Raw genomic sequence first — 18,097 nt, 5'->3', positions numbered from 1 at the left:
AAAATGCAAAATATGCTCCTTCTTCTTCCAAGCTTCTCACTTCTTTTCTCCCCACCCAAATCCCACTATTTACTTCCTTGAGCCACTACAATAAGAGTTAAATGAACACAAATTTATTGGTTCATATCATCGTATACACCTTGCTGCATGTTACTTGAGGCTGGGAATGATAAGGTTGAGTTCCTGTGGGTTAGGATCAGCAGGAAGGCCAACAAGGCAAGCATCCTGGTGGGGGTCTGTTACAGACCGCTGAACCAGGATGAGGAGACGGATGAGGAGTTCTACAGGCAGCTGACAGAAGTTGCAAAATCATCAGTGCTTGTTCTCACGGGGGACTTCAACTTCCCAGATATATCCTGGAAGCACAACACAGCCCAGAGAAAGCAGTCTAGGAGGCTTCTGAAGAGCATGGAAGATAGCTTCCTGACGCAGCTGGTTAGTGAGCCTACCAGGGGAGGTGCCCCGCTTGACCTTCTCTTCACAAACAGAGAAGGACTGGTGGGAGATGTGGCGGTCGGGAGCTGTCTTGGGCAGAGTGACCACGAAATGGTAGAGTTCTCCATTCTTGGAGAAGTCAGGAGGGGGACCAGTAAAACTGCTGTATTGGACTTCCGGAGGGCTGACTTTGAGCTGTTCAGGACACTGGTTGGCAGAGTCCCTTGGGAGGTAGTTCTGAAGGGCAGAGGAGTCCAGGAAGGCTGGGCACTCTTCAAGAAGGAAATCTTAATGGCGCAGGAACGGTCTGTCCCCACGTGCCCAAAGATGAGCCAGCACAGAAGAAGACCAGCCTGGCTGAACACAGAGCTGTGGCTTGAGCTTAGGAGGAAAAAGAGGGTTTATAATCTTTGGAAAAGAGGGTGGGTCACTCAGGAGGACTATAAGGATGTTGCGAGGCTGTGCAGGGACAAAATTAGAAAGGCCAAAGCTCATCTGGAGCTCAATCTGGCTACTGCTGTTAAAGACAACAAAAAATGTTTTTATAAATACATCAACACAAAAAGGAGGACTAAGGAGAATCTCTATCCTTTTTACTGGATGCGGAGGGAAACTTAGTTATAAGAGATGAGGAAAAGGCGGAGGTGCTTAATGCCTTCTTTTCCTTAGTCTTTAGCAGTAAGAGCAGTTGTTCTCTGGATACCCAGCACCCTGAGCTGGTGGAAGGCGATGGGGAGCAGAATGTGGCCCTCATAATCCATGAGGAAATGGTTGGCGACCTGCTACGGCACTTGGATGTACGCAAGTCAATGGGGCCGGATGGGATACACCCCAGGGTACTGAGAGAACTTGTGGAGGAGCTGGCCAAGCCACTCGCCATCATTTATTGGCAGCCCTGGCTAAGGGGGGAGGTCCCAGTCAACTGGCAGCTAGTAAACATGATGCTCATCTAGAAGGGCTGGAAGGTAGACTCGGGGAACTCTAGGCCTGTCAGTTTGATCTCAATGCCAGGGAAGCTCATGGAGCAGATTATCTTGAGTGTCATCACGTGGCACTTACAGGGCAAGCAGGTGATCAGGCCCAGTCAGCATGGGTTTATGAAAGGCAGATCCTGCTTGATAAAACTGATCTCCTTCTATGACAAAGTGATGCGCTGGGTGGATGAGGGAAAGGCTGTGGATGTGGTCTACCTTGACTTCAGCAAGGCTTTTGACACCGTTTCCCACAGCATTCTCCTCAAGAAACTGTCTGCTCATGGCTTGGACTAGCGTACACTTCGTTGGGTTACAAACTGTCTGGATAGCCAGGCCCAAAGAGTTGTGGTGAATGGAGTCAAATCCAGTTGGAGGCCGGTCACTAGTGGCATTCCCCAGGGCTCAGTACTGGGGCCAGTCCTCTTTAATATCTTTATCGATGATCTGGATGAGGGGATTGAGTGCACCCTCAGTAAGCTCGCAGATGACACCAAGTTAGGTGCATGCGTCAATCTGCTCGAGGGTAGGAGGGCTCTGCAGGAAGATCTGGATAGGCTGCACCGATGGGCTGAGGCCAACAGCATGAAGTTCAACAAGGCCAAGTGCTGGGTCCTGCACCCAGGGCACAACAACCCCAGGCAGCGCTACAGGCTGGGAGATGAGTGGTTGGAGAGCTGCCTGGCAGAGAAGGACCTGGGAGTGATGGTGGACAGTCGGCTGAACACGAGCCAACACTGTGCTCAGGTGGCCAAGAAGACCAACGGCATCCCGGCTTGTAACAGAAACAGTGTGGCCAGCAGGGCTAGGGAGGTGATCGTCCCCCTGTACTCGGCTCTGGTGAAGCCGCACCTCGAGTACTGTGTTCAGTTTTGGGCCCCTCGCTACAAGAAGGACATCGAGGTACTCGAGCGAGTCCAGAGAAGGGCAACAAAGCTGGTGAGGGGTCTGGAGAACAAGTCCTACGAGGAGCGGCTGAGGGAGCTGGGGTTGTTCAGCCTGGAGAAGAGGAGGCTCAGGAGCGACCTTATCACTCTCTGTGGGTACATTAAAGGAGGCTGTAACGAGGTGGGGGTTGGTATGTTCTCCCACATGCCTGGCGACAGGACAAGGGAGAATGGGCTAAAGTTGTGTCAGGGAGGTTTAGGTTGGATATTAAGAAAAACTTCTTTACTGAAAGGGTTGTTAGGCATTGGAATGGACTGCCCAGGGAAGTGGTGGAGTCACCATCCCTGGAGGTCTTTAAAAGACATTTAGATGTAGAGCTTAGTGATATGGTTTAGCGGAGGACTTGTTAGTGTTAGGTCAGAGGTTAGACCCTGTGATCTTGAGGTCTCTTCCAACCTAGACAGTTCTGTGATTCTATGTTCAAGAACCCCTTTGCCAGTTTTTGTTTTTTACTTCTTTTCCAAAATAATTTATTTGGAGCAGGCACCACTTGAACCTTAATGAAACAATATCCATTCTGTCTCCTGATTTACAAGGATCCAAGTTCAGCTGTTCCTATCCACATAAACCTCATGTGTCACTACGTCATCACAACAGAAGTCCATGTTTCAGGAAGATAACAAGCACAGCATGTTTGATCATCCAACATTTATCTTGTTTAAGCAGATACTACTATGTGTCTGATCACTGTAACCAAGCACCATCAACGTCACTCATATGAAACCAAAAATCCCCAAATCGGGATTTAAAAAAAATGCACCAAAAATGCTTTTATAGAAATAGAAATGCCAGTACTAGAAGGCTTGAAGAGCTTTATCACCAAAAAGCTACCTAGTTTATGTCACCTACTTCAACTGACATAAATACATCTACATTTTAAATGCATGTTCCTTTCATACTACCTACGTTTGTGCTTTGCTTTTCAATACAGAGATGTTTTGAAAGGCATCTCGTAGCTATGCTGTAGCCTTCAACTCAAGAAACTTCTGTCTTAAGGGTTAGCCTTTCATCCTAAAGTTAAGTTTCAGCCCTCTTTTAATGGCTAGTAAAGTGGCAGAGAGAAAACTGAGTGTTACTACAACATTAAAGAATAACTTTTTATTACAGTAGAAGTTATCTGCAAGTTAAACTGTATCATACAGAAAACTAATTTAATGACTTAATGATCCTTATGGGTCCCTTCCAACTCAAGATATTCTATGATTCTATTATTCAATTTTTCTTTTTTAAATGAGAGGTCATTTAGTCTGTTCTATTAAAAATAAATAGTCTAAAGGGTATTACCTACACAAACAGCTGAAGGTCACTACCCAGTTGTGCTCATTATCTCACTATATAGCCTAATTCTCTAATGTGTTTTCTTCCAGGATGTGATAAATAGCTTTGTGTTTCTGTTTTTAACAAAAACTTGGGAGATACCAGAATCTTTTAAGGAAACAGTGAATCATTTTGGAAGGTTGTGTGCAGTAAGAGTTGAAGTTACAATCCTTCCTAGATCTTACAATTTAATGGCCTCAACTTTACAAAGGAAATTTGCTCTCTTGGATCCCTGCGTTTAAGAAAACAGCTCCAAATGAATGGTACTAATAAAATGGAATTTTCTGGTGAGGAACATCTCAATATACACATTGACAAAATTAAAATTCATTCTAAATAAGCCACAAAATCCACAGAAAGACCATGTGTTTTCCTTTCCACAGAGGATTCATCACGGTAATATACTTGCAGCTTAATCAAGTTAGGGCCAGCAAGTACTTATACTGTAACACAGCCAAGTACTGAAATCATTACCTTAAACCCAGTATATATGCTGAACACTTTAACAGAACATACTGCCTTCAACTCCCATTGAAATCTGTAGATCATTGTGGGGAAGCTGTTTGTTTTTTTTTGTTTGTTTGTTTGTTTTTAATCATTATTTCATAGGGTCAAGCTTTTAGTCCTTAATCAGACAAGAATCCAGATGAGGTCCACAGGAGATTTGCCAAAGAATGGACTAAATGGAGAGTGAGAAAGGATGACTCTAAACAACTTGGGAGCAGATCTTTACACAGAACAGAGAACACGCATATTGTATGCCTGATTCATAGGGAGTAATTTGGCTCACGCAGATGGCAGCCACATGTAAAAAGATTTGACCGTATATATCCTATAATTGTGCCTCTTTGCTGAAGAGAGACAGCATCATCACTGGACAAGCATTATTTTCATCAGCTAAAACATAATGCTGATGGAATATGTGACCTTTCCCAGCGCTAAGGTTCTCAAAATTGCTAAAATAACCATAAAAGACCGTAAATTAAATTGTAAAATAAAACATTTTGTAATTGTCATCTCTCATGTTCTTCTCCACTCTCCACCAGATATTAAATAAACCAGAACAACTCGACCCCTGAAGTAAAGTTTTATTTAGGAAGTTTCTTACTAAATACTACCCCTCACTTATCTTCTTTGCGCCTAGGGAAAAATTCAATCCCTGCTCCTTACACCCCCGTTCTTCCCTTCTAAAATACAAAAAGATTTTATTTTCCTTCTGCTTATTCCTTCTTTTGTTAAGTACAAGTCCACACTTGTACACTACCTGTTTTTCCCCTGTACAGTTCTGACAAGGACATTTACAGAAATGCAGAGATATGGTTCTACAAGAGTTAACAGGAACCACATTTTGTTAATGTGCCGACCAGCTGCTTGTTAACTGTAACCAAAAGAGCTTGCACATCAGCAGTTCACTGTTAAATGCATTTTCAAACCTATTAATAAGCTGAAAACAATGCAAGCCCAGGACACGAGTACAGTGAATGTTCCCAGGCCAGCATCAGATATAAAAGGAGAACTGAGATAGCCTCTATATGAAATCACAATGGCTCTTCTTCTCATATAGTCTTTTACTATAAGAAGGAAGTTGGGGAAAGGAACTTTGATTCAGGAAAAAAGTCAATTGTGCCCAACACTAACATAGACTTTATAAGGCATGTATCTTAATGTTGCTGCTGCCTGAGAAAAAGTACCAGAGCACCTCAGAGCTGATTCAAGTTTCACAAAAATCTGAATGTTCACAGTTACATCTGTAATGCTTCCCTTCTAGAGACCCCACAGGTGCCAAAATACACTTCCCTACAACTTAAAAGTTGAACACATGTTTTAGGGCTCAGATGAAGGATGACCCTTGACACTGCCAGCTGCTGGGAGTCACAAGGGGAGCGCCATTTACTGGTGGTGGGGTGCAATTCAGTTGTCTTTTCCAGAACAAAACAAATCCAGACACTCCCAGCATAGTCAAAAAGCAAGACTCCAGCAAAACAAAACGCAGGTATATTCTGTCATACTGACCACAAAATAATAGCTAACTTTAGAAGAGTAAGAATGTTTATGTGGCAAGATCAAAGAAACTTTCTTGCCACCTTACTTACCTGGAACTAGATACCTCTATAAGCACTGTCTGTTCCCTTTCAATAAGACACACCTTACAGTGAGACTTTCAAAGTGACTCTGCAACACTTACAATGCTAACTTTTCTTTTCAAGTACATATAGTGAAGTATAGTGTTATTTAGAAAACTGACACTATCTTGGAACTTATGAGATGTAAAATAACTTTGCAGTGGAGTCAGCAGTCTGTGGGGCCTCATACATGCTTTGTATGCTTTGAAACAGCCCCCAAGAAAGGGCATTCAACAAAATGAGTAATATATTTTCCTGCTAGACCTGAGATGCACGTAAAAGCTTTCATTTAGTCAGCACACAGCAGTGGCAGTTTGTATCATAAAATCTGTTTTGCTGGAATTTGTAGCAAAAGGTAGCCACTGCTACACATCTCACATATCTAGATTTTTTTTTTTTCCCCCCAATTATTACTATTCTTCTTACAGAAGTAACATTTAAACAACTCATTTCAATGTATCCATAAGCAGGGAGAAGTATCCGTTTTTAATCTGAGGAAGAAATGAGAGCTACAGACTGGCTTTCTAAACTGAGAAAAGTTTGATATTAAAATTAAGGGCATTTTAATACAAACAAGTACAAGCAGAGAAAGGATCTAATACAGGGCCCAGTGAATTAACTAAGTTTCTCATGTTGTTCAGCAGGGTTGAGATGAGCTCAGACGTTTTAGGCTTTCACTTGCTAACACTGTAGCACAACATGCTGAGTGTGAAGGATTCCAGCTCAGAATCCTGACAAGAACTACTCCCTCCCAGTAACTTAGCGATTTTAATAGGAAAAAGCATGCAAATTTCAATGCCATTGGTGGTAAACAGTGCATTTCCTTTCCATAATGCATTGTAAATCAGTGCTGGAAACTATGTTAAGTTGGCAAATCCTTATTATGGATACAATTACATTGGTTATGAGCAGAAAAAAAAGTTTTGGTCAGCTTTTCTTGTACTTTTGGGAACAGCTTCTTTGTACTTTTTCTCCCTATGTTTGCTCTAATAATTACGGTAGTGTAGGGAAACAACACTCTTCTAGGTCTTCAAAAGCTCTCACATTAGCACATGTGAGCCAGGCTGAAACTTTTTCTTCCTATTAGTGGAACAGTGGTAAAACTTCCATCCACTCAATTAAGTTAAGATCCATTATTTCAGTAAAATCTCATAAGTTTCACAGTGATTTACTGCTCATACAATAGACAAACAGGCTTAGCATCACGTTACAAGAGATTATTTGGTCCAGTGTAGGGTTGATTGCGTACCTGCTTAAAAAAATACAAAACTATCTTCTACTGATCAATCAAGGAGAGGTATCAATATATTTTCTAATAACACCAATGGAACACCATTTTCTGGGATACAAACAACCGCAAAAACAGTCATTACAATATGCAGTTTCAGTGAGGTCAACACAGACCTGATTCATAAGAGAGACAAGGCAGCCCAGTTTAATAGTCCCACTCCTCTCAACCCTACTACAAGCATCACAGTCTTGGCTCAAAAAGAACAAAGCTCTTCTTGCACACAAATTATATTTCCTCTGAATAACAAGGCTATAGTTACAAATTAGATATTCTCAAAGTATGAAAATATACTCTCATTTACCAGTTCTTATATGCACTTAATGTAATAACTCACAGTATAGTCAATCATCTAGGACAGTCAGCTTTCATTCACAACAAATGCAGAGACCATATATAACCCACAATATATTACTAAGCTGTTATATGAAAAAATGTGTTTATAGTAAAAAACTTCTGATCTAACTACACTGCTGTATCTAAACATTCTTTGAGACTATCCAGGAGATAATAGGGATGGTTGTTTAAAAAGTCTGTGTCAGCTGCTGTATGTGTATATCTGGAGTATCACAAAGGCATCAAATACTTGGTAGCAGTGGAATCATGGTAATTGAGAAAACATATGCGTCTTGGATACAGACAGGTACAGTCAGGTGTTAAAAGGAAACACATACCTCAAGGAACATGAGGAGCAGTGAGCATGGTAGTGTTCCACTGAAAGCAAGTAATAATGTGAGTCACCTCATTAGCACTACAGCCCTTAAACAACATGTTTCCACTAAATCTCTCTCTCTCTCTCTCTCTCTCTCTCTATATATATATATATATAATTGTACCAGTCATTGTCTATTTCACAAAATATAGCATGGAAAGCCTAACTAGATATGGGTACATTCGTTTGCTTTTTCTCCCTATGCATCACAAAAAGAAGAATATCAAAAGACTTTTGTCCAGGACAACTGTGTTGTTACCACTTCAGGACACAAACTCCAGGATTAATTCCATTAAGGAAGATGAAGTTGTGCTACACTGCTCTAAACTTTCTGCCGTAACATTGTTCTAGAGACATAGTGTTATAGGGCCATATCAGAAGCCAAAACCTACTGGCTGGTTCAGAACAGGATTAAAGGACAGATGTAGCAACTGCCTGGGAAACTATGATGTGGATATGAACACTTCCCAGTTGCAGTGGCTTGTAGACTGTGAAGAAATAACCTGAATCCCCACAGAACTATTCCAGCTCATTCACCACCAATGAGCACCAGGATATCAACATACAGGCTGGCACTGAAGAGTACTATAGAAAAATCATATCCCTTCTACTAGAATGAAGCCTCTCTTCCAAAAAAAAATTAACGAAAGCCACTGCAACAGGGAGAGAAAGTAGGTATCAGAGCTGAATTGACAGAACTAATTCAGTCAAGTAAAACAAAAAGTGTTTTATCTCTTGCCCTAATTAAATTAATCCAGTCCGCTAGGCCAAGAAGCATTGATTCCTTGTTCTGAACTCCTCCCTTACAAATGCCAATTTCACTCTACTTTTACATTGAGCAATCTTGTCAAATAATAGACAGAGACATGAGCACTCAACCTATAAAACCATCTCAAGTGAATTATTACTTCTCTAGAGAGAGGGAAACTATAATTTTAAGATTCCTCAAGGCAAGGAAAAAAGATTCTTTGTTAGCAGCCTTTTTACTTGAAGTCTCATGCAACTTTTTTTGCTGAATACTTTCATGTAGTCATTCTGCAATGCTGAAACAAACAGAAGAATTAGCTGGTTAGGGTGTGTTTTTTTTTTTCCTGCATACAGGAAGATTTTAACACCATTATGCAGCTCAATACTCAGAACAGTTTCATTAGAATTCTCTTCTCCTGAATCACATCAATAAAGTTGAAGATCAGTCTGGTATTCATAAGTGCTGACTTACTCACAGGCTTCTTGCTGCAAACGTAGTTTTGAGATCCCAGAAATGTAACAAAGAAAGTAATTTTATTTTTTAAAATGATTTTATTTCAAATCATCCTTCACAGACAGCCTTAAACATTGTTTTACTTTGTGCATGCAACTGCTTAAAAAGACTTAATTTCGCTAATTTCAAAAAACAGAACAGGAATTTCAAGATAATTCTTCAGTAATGGAGAAGGGTGTTTTTCAGGACAGATTTTGTTTTTCTGCTGTTTATATTAAACATTCCTTACTCTGAGTATTTTATTTTCTGTAATGGGGAAAAAATCATGCCTATTACTAAAGTCATCTAGCTGACTTGTTAACAAGAGACTCTTGAGATGCATTTACTTGGGTGTTACAAGCAATTGTAATCTATTCTTTTAAAAAAAATCCTGTCTCCTTCCTATGATGCGTATTTCAGATTTCTTCCATCTGTGAAGATAAATGTTATCAGAGAGATCAAGAATTAGCACAGAGAAGGAAAGCAAATGCAGGAACAATGTGGCCACAAGCACTATTTCAGAGAAAAAAAACAAAACAAAAAAAAACACTTGGCCTATTTCCAGAAAGGAATTGAGAAAAGTAATATCCAATGCAATCTCTGAAGAGTTTTCTTGCCAATTTTCTCAACTACTCATTACTTTTTCAGCTTGAAGGTGAAAACATCCAATAGAATGCTTAATTTCAGCTTTGAATTCATTAGTGCTTTAAAATGAAATTTTTGCAACTGAACTAACATTTTAAAGCAGAAAACTGGCAACCTTTTGGAAAGTACATAGCTAACAAATCATCTCCAAAGATGAAGTCCACCCTAACGCAAGAAACTGAGGTCACATATTCCATTTCTAAAATGTAGCTCGAACTATGCATGGATGTAATGTAGTCCTACCTGTTGTTGCAAGCTTTCTTCTAATGATACAAGGAAAGAGTCACATTTCACCTGAAAATCCTTTTGCCTTCAGCAAATTAAGAGTGGTCTCACATTTCCACACACCCCCCTCCACTTGATTCAAGTGACTAGTTCTTCCTCACATAAAAATGTGTTTTTTCTTTTCTTTCTTTTAAATAAGGGTTTGGATAGCAGAAGAAAGAAAAAAGCAGCAGCTCAATCAGTTAAGACACTCCTCAGGATATAATAACTTATTTATGGCTTGCCAGAACTTCAACCAGCTTGCTCCTTATCTGAGATCAGAGAGAACTTCTGTAGTTCAGCATCCATTAGTCTAAACACAAGCAAAGGCAAAAAGTTTGACAGAACTTTATTTAAAGCCTTTGCCATTTTCATGCCGCCAAAAAAGGGCATGGGGAGGTTCTGAAGAATTAATAAGGTAACTGCAGTTAGGACCAATGCTATCCAAGTACTTTAAAGCTATTACATTAGCCCTTCAAATGGTCCTGCGTGGAAGATGACAGGACAGAATGCATCTGTTTTACATATCAAGAGACCAAGACTAAAAGATGAAATAACTCATGGCGAGATCACAGAGAATGTCACTAATCCAAATACAAGTCTTTCATCTTCACTCAAGAGCCAAGGCTTGCAGATTAGTCCTATGCATTCAATCCACCTGTGGATCAATCCACCACCATCAGAACTAGGGGCTCCAGAAGAACAATGGCCCAGACAGTATTGCGCTCTTCTCCAGTCCCTGCCCACGGCCAAGGGCAGGCCGCAGCCAGGGAGAATCGCTCCAACCACCATAATTCATGGCACATCCCTCCCTCTCCCGACGGCCCTTCAGACACAGGCACTTGCATTTAGTCACCACACACGATGCACACACACACACATACACACCAACCCACACAGGGCAGCTGTGTGTTGGCTACACAACAAGTATACATCAGTACGAGGGCAGAAGAGTCCACCTCAGCCACAGCCAGAGCAGGCAGCATGCCTGCCCGGCACTGCCCGGAGGTACAGGCGTTAAACCAAGTCAAAAAGTGCTGGTACATATCTGCTGGCCAGTCACATTCCTACAACTTCACCACAGAAACCTCGAGTGAACTATGCAGCCTCCACACTGCTATGTCCTTTCCTACCCTTTCACATTGCTTGTGAAACATTGCTTGTCTCAACTTTGAGAGCAACAATGCAGCCTGCACATCAACGGTATGTTACACCTACAGCAGGACCATGCCTCTAACCACAGAGGGACAGCAGTGAGGATGCGTTCAGAGACCAAAGGGCATTTAGCAGAGGAGCACTAGACAGAAAGAGAACCTACCAAAACGCTCACAGCAGGGCTCACGTGGTCCACTTCACATACAGCCTCAGCCATACCTGCCTGCTGCCCAGAAGCCAGAAATTCAGCAAGCAGTTTTCTGCTTTGTGCTACTTGAGTAGCAGCTTCTTTGGAGACAGTAAAGCTATTTCATAGTCACATCAACGTAACTGAAAGCAAAGCAGACCTCCCGTAGACAACCGTGAAAACTGTTGGGGGGATTTTCTCCCCTCACAGTGGGTACAACATCCTAGCCTACACATCAAGATGCCAGTATTTGACAAGTGAAGATAACCACAAAATCAATTCTTCACCTACTTTAGTCAACAAGTGTTAAATGAAAAAAAAAAAAAGAAATAAAACCTGTTCCAGAGGAAAGTAAAATTTTCCTGAAGACGTAAAAACAACAAACAACCTTGCAAATGTTTCCATTGCTTACTGCTAAATCTTTTTGTGTGTTCCTCTATGTACCGCTTCCAGTAATGAAGAAATAAGTACATTCTCAGTTTAGTTCTTTCCATCCATGACAGGTAAAATCCCTTTTTTATTAACTGCCTATTAGTAAGTCCCATAGTACAGTAGTTGCCAAATAAGGGAACAACAGCTCCATCTTTTATAAAGTACACTGAAAAACACAAGGAAAAGCACACTCTGCTTGAAGCAGCTGCACTTCATTGAATTATTAAAAACCTTTGCTTTTGTCACCTGGGGTCAAAATTTATCCCTGGTGAGATTCCATTGACTTAGAACAAGCTTACACCAAAGAGGAATCCAACCCAATGCCTCCAGGTACTGAAAAAATGCACAGACTCTTTGTGCTAAATATTTTTTTCCTCACTTCAAATTCATCTCTCCTATGACTTACAGCCTGAGGAATTACAGTTTCTTTTATTGTCATTAGCTCCAGAGAATGCACGTATTTCTTTTTTTTTTTTGAAAATATATCTGGTCCCTATATTCTCTCTATACTATGTGAAATCAGTAACGAAACAACCATGTTGTCACATGCAAATATATTTCAGTGGAAAAGCTTATCAGAGAAAAAGGCTTCCAGAAACTCAATACATTTTTCATGTGAAGTAACAACTGTTTATCTAATAGCAGATACTCCATTTCTTGTCAAGACTGAGACACCCAGGATCACATTTGGGAATGCTGGGTTTTGGGGTACGACAGCCCTTGAAGCTTAATTCTTCCTGTCATGCAGCAACAGATAAAACTGTGGTTTAATGCTTGCACATGCCCTGCTTAGTCCAAATTACAGAAGTTATATTGTTCTGCAGCAAAAGAAACAACCACTAATAAAGTTATTCTATACAGAATGTAAGCAGGTTCACATATCTATGGAAACCTGCTTATATAAATCTGCTCTATATCTGTATCCTGTAAAGCCAGCTGAGGTCATTTGATAGAATAATTTTAAAACAGACACAGAAAAAAATAAAGGGCAAACACATACTAGTTAGAAGTTTGCTTGGTGGTTTTTTTAAGGTATGTCCTAAAGTACCTACAGCTTCACTCTGCAGACCTGTGGGTTCAAGAGGTTTTGTAACCCTCCTTGATATTAGATGAGACCAAAAAATGTTTTTTAAGTTAACAAATACGCGCTTTTCCTTTTTTTTTTTTTATTGAAGAGATTAAGGGCTTGGGTGGTTTTTTTATGTTTATCTTTTGAGACAAATGGAAAAGCTAACACAGCATTAATAAGGGCCTACAGAAGAGAAAGGATATTAGAAGATCTACAAGCAAAATCCCAAATCCCAATTCCCTTCAGAAAACAAAAATTATTTTTAGCATGGTATTTACAAAACAATTACATGACGCTTAGAACTTGTTAAAGACTAGTTTCTCTTAAAAAAAAAAATAAAAATTGATAAATTTCTTTCAAAAGATAAGAATTACTGCCATTCATCATACCATGCCATAAAATTTTCTGCACCATTATCTTTCAGTGTCAGTTGAACATTACCCTCCAGAGATATTCAGTAATGCTGCCGTTTGCCTGCATCTATACAATTCAAGTACAGCAGTAGGGGCTTTAGTATTTCTTAGAATTCCTTTGGCACCGTCCAGAGTCAGTTTTAATCAAAGAACCAGACTTTCGTGTTTACTCATTTGCTACAATTCAGCAAAGCACTTAGACATGTGCTCAGCTGTTTTGCTGAATCAGGACCTACAATCCCTCCAGTCGTAGGTGCAGAGTTCTGAAATTCAATTATTTATAGCTTCAGACCCTTGCTGATAAAGGAAAAATGCAGTCTGCTTAGTTCAAGCCATTCTAAGGCTGTGGTACAATTCTCCTAATATATATAACCTTTCTCTGTATCCAAACACTCAAAGTTCTTCAGAATTTTGTGCTTTCTGAAGATAATACTATTTACGCATAAGTCACACAAATTACACAGGATCTGACTCAGATGGGAGACAGACAGAAGATCAGATTAAGAAACTAATGTACACAGGAGATCACCAAATGGTAGAGCTGAACAAACATTAATTTTGAGGGCCTACACTGTAGCCTACCTTCCTGGCTTCCCAATTTTCATCCGTTTTTGTATTTAAATTGCTCATTTAAAAAACATGACTTACTGACTGAAAGGTATTAAACTTAATTTCATACAAAGAAGTAACTCCCTGTCATTTTTTTTTTTTAATGGATCTTTTGACTTTCCAAAGTTTTCTTACCAAGCTCATTAACACAAACTCATCATATGCTTCCCTATTAGATGACCATAGATACTTAATTAGATGACCAGGATACTTAGAAATCACCATCCTGATACTGGAAAGATTTTAAAAAAATCAAAACAATTTCCACCCTTAAGAGCTAGTCAGAGCCACCTAATGAGAATTTCTCAGGATGAGTGAGTAATGGCCTCTCATTAAAAGTGTACAGCCACTCCCTTTACGGCCTGGACTCAAGGGATCCCAGCGCTTCCAGCCTCTCAGATTCAATGTGGCAGTGGCACAGGTACAACATGAGCCAGGCACAGCACACAACCAGCCTGCTGCTCCCTCAACTCTGAGTTTGCAAGCCCATAAATGCTGAGTCAATCTTCCCTAAAAGACTCACTTGTCCAGACAGTTGAGGGACAGAAGGAACTGGGTGGTTTTTCAAGGAAGGTAGAGGTTGGTTGGTTGCGATAATGAAGTGAAAGAAGAGGGAAGTGGAGAGTAAGCTCTTTATGGATTTGAAAGTTAAAACCAGTCTGTGCTTTATTTCAGTTACAATAATTCAAGAGCCAACCTCTGTCCCTTGGTTCTCATCCTCTAACCACAATTTAAACAAATAAACCCCCCCCACACCTCTGGCAACAAATATTTTGAGGAAAAATAAGACTAGCACTTCAACTACATTTGGGAAACAAACAGCAAAAATGTCTAAAGTCTAAAAGGGAAGGAAATTTGCGCGAGTGACTCCCAACATATAATTTTTTTTCTTTCAATCACATCCTCCACGTGACAGCGGAAGAACTTTCTATTATACTTTGTAGAATCCTATATTGCTTTTGGAAACAGTGTTCAAGGTTGAGGAAAATTCCTCCTGAAAAAAACAGACGTCATGACAACGCCTCTTTTTCCTATTGTTACGCTTATTAATATGACACCATCACCACTGTGTCTAGGGGCACAAATCCAAAAGATATATTAGTGTACAAGCAAATAGGCTTATTGAAAATGAAGCGCACATGCTCTGAGCACCACAAGATTATTCATAAGAACAAGTATGCAGAAAGAAAAAAAATGCCAGGGTAACAGTACAGCAGAGAAACAGGGAATAGAGATGTTGAAAGAAAACCATAAAGGCAGATCTAAAGTGAGTAGAAAAGGCAGTATAATAGAAACTGGGTACGTTCTTCAACATATCCACTTATAATGCAATTCTTACAGTCTCTCCAGCAGCCTGACCACAACTGGAAATCTCTGTCACAAGGAGAGACATATCTACAGGGTAAGCGTAGGCAGCACCAAACATCACAGGGACTGAAGGAGAGAACATAGCTGCATGTGCAGATTTTGGTCAGCTACAGATGCCATGGCTGCAATGCTTTGTCCACAGCAGGGACAATTTATGCTACCCAAAGATCCACCAAGGACAAGAAAAACAAGAAAAGTCCAAGTTAACTACATGTTTCCCACTCCTTCAGAGGAGAACCTACCCTGTTAAAGTCTGGCCCCCAGGGTCTAGGACAGGTACGCACTTCAGCTGTCCTCCAAGACATTTTATCACGACATCTGTCATGCACCCAATGGCACGGATTTGCAAGCAAGGAAAACAAATGTTATGGCCTTTGATTTAAGCTACATTAAGACAGAATGTTTTTGCTCCCAAGACTGCAAAGCCAGACTTGCTTTTGAGGTTATCCACAGTGCTAATAGCTTAGGTGAAGTTCCTACTGCAGGTTGCCTCATCTTAGTTTAAGCCTACTTCAAAACCCTATTTCCTTCAGACAGGCAAGTAGTTTGCCAGCAATTCTTCTCACCATCGTCCTTTACACTTTCCATAGGGAAGAAAAAATCTCATAGCAATCCAGGCTTTCCTTGCATTTTTTTTCTGTATAATCAAAGCAGCAAAAATATGAGCCTACAAGAAATTTGTGTGCAGACGTAAAACAGATTCAGATGAGAATTTAGACATATACATACCAGCAGTGATAAGTGGTAGAGAAAGAAATATTCTTCACTTATCTATATAGCCCACTTTCAACATAAAATCAGTGAAGAGTATGCCTTACTACCACCATGAAAAACATGCATATTCAAAACTGAGCCACATGACTGCATCTCTGTGCATCGTGACATCTAACTGGATTTTTTGGAGAGATATTTAACACATTAATACTTTTAAAACGTTGAAAAAAAAAGTTGAGATTCCCTCTAGAAGATCATCTGTATTTGAAGAGGTAACAATGCTGAAAATACCAGAAAGTCAGCAACAAAATCTACACCTACAATAGCAATGTCAGTGCACAACTGATTAACAAAAGAAAGGTCTGCTCTTCTTCATCAGCCTCGCTATTTCAGAAACAAAGAATAGGCTGGAATAAGGCTCACCATATAAAAATCAGCACCCCAGGGAGGTGGCATGCTGCCCCCTGCCTCCCCCAGGCTTCACCACAGGCACACAGGGATTTTATTCATACTTCTTAGTTTTATTTATATTTCTTAGTTTTCTTTATACTATGGAAGTACTATTTCGTTAAATGTACAAGCCTGAAGAAATTAGAGTTCTTTGCTTGAAGAGCCTGCGGAACCCTGGCCATAAGGCTGACAACAGCTCAGTCACCCACCACTGCTTTTTCCACACTTCGGACTGGAACACATCGTTTGCTCCCATCTGTATTTCACCAAGACACAAACTCCCACATTTACTTCTGAGATTGTAAAGCATGGTTTTTTATGTTAACAGGACTTGGTGACTACTAACACAAAAGTGTTGCAAAAACTCTTTAAATAACCTTCGAAGAGCTGTCCATCCTCAGTTGTAATTATGTATTTGATCTTGATCTCTCCCCCTTCCTCAGCACAGTCCTTAGTTCCTTATTGCCTGTATCTTACTGTAATCATGACATACTGTACATGGCACGAAGCATTCTCATTAGGAATTCATTACAAAAATAAAAAGCACTGAACAAAACCAAAACCCACCAGGCAGGCACATCCAGAAACCACAACAGTCGTATTCCCTATCCTTGCCCTAACTGACTGCAAACCTCACTACTACTCCATTTCTTTGCATGCAGACAAGGATCAGTCTCCAAGAGAGAAGTAAATTTGAAGCTAGCCTGTCTCTGGGCTGGAGGCTGGACTGAGTTCCAGAGGTCCCTTCCAATCAAGGTCATTCTGTGACTATTTTTGAAAAAGCATCTAATCAAATCCACAGCTATAGTGATTTTAAAGGGTTTGCATCAAGGATATCCGTCAAGAGAGGAATACACAGAGCTAGGAAGTAAAACCAAAAAGAAACATAACATTTCCAAAGAAAAATGCTAGGGTTTCTGAACATCGAATAACTGTAACAGTACTGTATTTGAAGTAGTGTTTTTACTTAAAGATGGCATTAAGAAGTAAGCAAACCTCCTTATGTAAGCAACAACAAAAAGGAACTGTGGTTGCAATCAGCTAGAACACAGTTTTTATTTTCTACACTGGTACTTCTTTTTAAAGTATTTTTTTTGGTGTGTGAATTTACAATGATTCAGAATCACTCTAAGTAATCCTTCTTCTCAGCCAAGACCAGCATTCAAATCCTCAGCTCAAGCCACAGACACACTCAGACACACCCTGCATTGCTAAAAGTTCATCTGCAGTGAAGCTATTGCAAAATGTTAACATCATGTACTATTAAATAATCAAAGTTACTAATGTTGGATGAATGCCTTCAGGAGGTCAGCCCCAGAGAAAGTCCCACAAGGTCTGAGGGCTTGAAACAACATAATTTTCCATGCTGATGGTGAAAGGAAGCCAAATTGTAACATATTTAATTGCTCAGCCACATCTCCTCCGAAGCTGGTCATCTTTTCCACAATGAGGACATCTCAGATTTAAGCAAGCCATCTGTCCACTTTTCCCACTACCTCATTTTGACTGACTATATATCCACTTGGCCTCTTCTCCAATGACCCATGCTTGTATGCAAACTGGACACATAAGAGGCTTCCCCTTGTAACCACAGGAAGAACTCTGACAAACAAACATACTCAGAAGAATCACTTCCAACACTTGAAGAACCTTGAATATAAGCTTGGTGCTTGAAGTCTACAGATCTTTTTCATTTCTCTGTCACAAGTTATTGCAAAACACTCTTTTAAAAAATTCCTGTTGTAGACAAGATGTGA

General features: G+C 40.2%; 1 protein-coding gene across 8 annotated transcripts in view; it reads right to left on the bottom strand.

Annotated features, from left to right (window-relative positions):
- The window catches only part of TGFBR3 (transforming growth factor beta receptor 3), a 130,314-nt gene that overhangs the window by 94,025 nt on the left and 18,192 nt on the right, over positions 1 to 18,097 (bottom strand). The window lies entirely within an intron of this gene.

The sequence above is a fragment of the Anas acuta genome, chromosome 8, assembly GCF_963932015.1.
Source record: "Anas acuta chromosome 8, bAnaAcu1.1, whole genome shotgun sequence".
NCBI classification, from domain to species: Eukaryota; Metazoa; Chordata; class Aves; order Anseriformes; family Anatidae; genus Anas; species Anas acuta.
Note: the sequence above shows the minus strand (reverse complement) of the source record. Positions and strands in the feature narration are given on the sequence as shown.